General features: G+C 26.4%; 1 protein-coding gene across 1 annotated transcript in view; it reads right to left on the bottom strand.

Annotated features, from left to right (window-relative positions):
* LOC107614236 (protein DETOXIFICATION 43) overlaps positions 1-2818 on the bottom strand; it is a 16100-nt gene extending 13282 nt beyond the window's left edge. The window contains exon 1 of the mRNA XM_016316461.2: positions 2615-2818. The gene's annotated coding sequence lies outside the window, so the exon portion shown is untranslated. The remainder of the gene's footprint in view (positions 1-2614) is intronic.

Genomic DNA, 4296 nt, shown 5'->3' with positions numbered 1-4296 from the left:
TGTCAAAAATTTTAAAAATATTTTTAAGTTTTATTTTGTTTTAATTTTATTCTTAAAATTTTTTATTTGCATCAAATATATCTCTGATAGTTAAATTTTCAAAAAATTTAGAACTAATTCAATAATAATGCATGATAATTATGTCTGGTTTGTTTGTGTTAAAAGTTATTCCTATGAAATTGTTGCTGAATTGGTTATAAATTTTTTAAAAAATTAGCCGTTAAAGATATATTTGATGTAAATTAAAAAATTTTTAGATGAAATNAAGAAAAAGAAAAAAAAAAAAAAGATAAGAAGCCACAAATGTATGTGGTGCAAATCCAAATAACACTCCTTTGAGGTGTAGTTTGTGGATTTTTTTTTTACATTCCTGAAAACCTATTTTGTGTAAAACGTTCAGAAATATAAAAAAATTATGTAAACCACACGTCATCTTTCAGCATTAATTATATGTAGTGGATGACCACCATAATAAGCATTGTTTTAATTTAGATTTTTAAAAGCTTCCCCTCTTTAAATAAATAAATATTAATTTAATAAAAAAGTATTCAATATAATTTAACAATCATTTTAAATTATAATGGTTTTTGTTTCTTGTTCTTTTATCTTTTGTTTTTTCTTTAAAAAAAAAGAAAAAGAAAAAACCTTAACTCTATATATACAGTGTGCGTGGATTCTCATTTTCTTGACAAGGGTGATAAGGATGAAGGTTTTAACTTTTAATAATACTAAAGTTGAAATAAGACAAAATTTTGACTGCACAATACAGTATATAAATATAAAAAGTAATTATGAATAATAGCATATTGATAGATAATTACTAAGAAATCCAAGGATAATATTACAATACCAAGTTACCCATGTCCATAGTTTGTTTGTACGCACTGAAATGCAAGAACGACAAATTGTAGTTCCGAGTACTAATATTAATACAGCATTTGTTGGCCACTAGGTCGCCACTATGAGCAATTAAAATCATTTCTTTTTTGCATGCTTGCATGCTTTTAATGATAGTGGAACATTTCTTGGTAAATTGAACTCACAAAGAATCCTGACACTACTAAATTAGTAAATTATTCTTCCAAATTCATACTATGTTAATAAATTTGAGTTGGTGTAATAGTTCATTTATTTATTTAAATAAATATTAAAATTTAAATTTTGTTTATATATAAAAAAATTTGTTAGTCAATAATAAATTTTTAAATAAAATTTATATTTATTTATCTTTATTTTTTATTTTCTCTTTTAAAATGCATGTACTTTCTTTTTGGTTTAAGGAGACCATAAGTTTATTACAATATATTGATGTAAAGTAAATACAAGGTTTCGCCATCTATATATTGCTATACCTACGAGTTTCTACTAAGTTTGGCAATTATACTCTAGTAATATTAAGAAGGCGCTAATTTAAAATTATCTTATTCAATTTAATATTTATAATTTAATATATATATATATATTATATTTAATATTATGTATCATACTTATTACATCTAATATTTTTATTTATTTCATAGTAATTAATAAATGTAAAATAAGACAAATTTAAATTAATTTGAATTGATTTCAACTGTCTCCTAAATATCTTTTTGGTATACTCAACTAATAAAGAAGGAAAAATCTTTGGAAGTTGAATAATCTAGTCTCTTTTCATCTTTTAAGTCTATACTTTCCACTAATAATTGTGCAAGTTATTGAAAGCGCGTACTATCAGTGGAAAAGATGGTAAAACATTACTCTTTGTATACGAGCGAATTGCATATTCGTTCCTACCAAACTTCTTACGCTTTTAATAATTAGGATCTATCATCTAGCAAGTTAGCAACTATTCATAGAAAAATTTAAAAAGTATGTTACAAAAGTTATCAATAATATTGTCATTAAGTGCGAACTGACGTAGTGAAAAACTTTAAATGATCTTAGACAAAAAACAGTTGCAAAATGATCGAAAGACAAAACCTTTTATTTGTGAAATAGTTGTAGTGATTTCCGGAGTGTGATTTTCATGTTTATTTCTGGTTTTAATTACTTTAGCCCAACTAAGGAAGTTTTGACAGGAACTAGAATATCACGAAAAGTTTATGAAACAGAGTAATTTCTAAATTCTAAATATCAATTTGGGCAAGCCAGGATCTAATCAAAGATGAACAACAAAGGCAAAACAAATTAATTTTGTCAATCTTATTCCATGGAAACGTAACAAACATATTATTAGAGATATAATTATCATGTACATAATATGTGCATAAGAGAATGTGTTACGAATAGAACTATTTATGTATCTCTTTCTATCAGCATAAGTTTTTAATTAAGAGGAATAATTTCATGATCCTTATAATTATGATTAAAAAAGGAAGAGTAAGAAATTGGCATTGCTATATGTATCAAGATAAACTTAGTACACGTCCATCATGCAATATGATAATTTACTGATATAGATTTCAGAAAAATTATATGATATTTAATTTGTATATTTTATTGCTTTAGTAAAATTCATACCTGTAAGATATATCTATAATAAGGAAAAGAATGGACTTGTCTATTCATGCACATACGGAATTATGAGAATTAATGCAGGTTAGCAAACAAAGAGAAAGATTTAATAACATACCTTAAATGATGCTGCCTCTGTTTAGTTTGATCCTTGAGCTGTGTCTGGTAGTGAAGGCAAGTTGGTGATCAGAAACGAACTCAGTCAGCTCTTGAATTGATTGTTCTTGCTCGCTCACTTACTCACCCTCACACAGTCACAGATAGGTTCACAGATCAGAGAGACTCTATCTCTTGCTTTTGCATGAAAAAACTAAGCTACACTACTCCCCTTTTATAAGTACCTTTTGTCCATTCAGCCCGCATATTTAAAGTATAATATTTTTTTAGGATGTGTTTGGAATTCAATGGAATAAGACTTGATTTATTTCAAAATCAAATTCTTTATTTAGAATGGATAAAAATGATCAATTGGATTAATTTTAGATTTTATGATTTTTATATTATAACTAAACTGAAATCATTTCATTTTTTTTTATAGAATTTAGTTGCAACTGAAATAATTTGACGTGTTAAAAGTACAAAACATCATTTTTGTCCGACAGGAATTATATTGGTGATGATAAAAATTGTATGGTAATAATTAATAAAGGATAAAAATATAAAATCAAATGACCATATTATATTACTACAAAAAAAAATATTAATTACCATCGATTTTACTATCAGATTTAGTGTCGAACATTATCGTCAATTTTACCAACGAATTTTGTGACAGTTGCAACATTAAATTTGTCATCCAAGAGACATTATCGTTGGATTTATATTTCTAACCCTAAATTGACGGTAACAAATGGCACGAAAATAAATTTAGTTGGCACGTATTTTACCATTTAATTTAGGATCGAAAAAATCCAACAATAAAATAAACCCTAAATTCAAATTTGTGAATCCTTTCTCCCATTTTTGTAACATCATCATCACTTTTTTCCTGTTTCTCTTTCTCTCTTGCCGTTAGCCCCACTATCCTTACCATTCGCTGCTGTTTTGCCGTTGGGCGCTTTCCATGACTCCAGCCATCATCATTGTTGATGAGCGTTCACCGGGAGCTTGTTTCTGTCGTTGAGGAGCTTGTTTCTCTCCTGCGAGTTGCTATTGCTGTCGTCGCTTGCGGCGTCAATTGCAGCGCTAACCTTCCTCCTTCATTTAGGTATGTCTTCTTTTCTTCCTTCTATTTTTTTACATTGTTGGCATTTACTAAACCCTAATCCTACACTCCTCTGCCCCCTGTATCCACCGTCACTGCAACCATGCTAGAAAAATCTTCCACGCTGCTACTGTCTCGAAGCAAGGGAGTTATATAAAATTGTGATATATGATAAATTTATAATACTTAGTTTAGAGTAATTAGTTTTATAATTAGTTTAGAGTAATTATATAATTTTTATTTTTAATTAAGATATAAAATTTTAATTCTCATTTATAAATTATATGTTGTGAAATTGTGATATATGGTTAATTAGCTATGTTTAGAGTAATTAGGATTTAAATTATATTAGGTTTGTATTTAAATTATGTTAAGTTGATTAATTAAGTTAGTTTATAACTAATTAAGATAATTAGTTAGATAATTAGTTTAGGGTTGAAGTTAGATTAATTTAGACTTGAATTTAGGTTAGTTAAATTAACTTTACTATTAACTAAGATTTTTGGATTAGATTAATTAATTTTATAAATGTACTTAATTTTTTATTATTAATTTTTATATTTCACTAACTTTATTTCTATTTTAGATTTTTTTTT

This window comes from Arachis ipaensis, chromosome B08 (assembly GCF_000816755.2).
Source record: "Arachis ipaensis cultivar K30076 chromosome B08, Araip1.1, whole genome shotgun sequence".
Lineage (NCBI taxonomy): Eukaryota > Viridiplantae > Streptophyta > Magnoliopsida > Fabales > Fabaceae > Arachis > Arachis ipaensis.
Note: the sequence above shows the minus strand (reverse complement) of the source record. Positions and strands in the feature narration are given on the sequence as shown.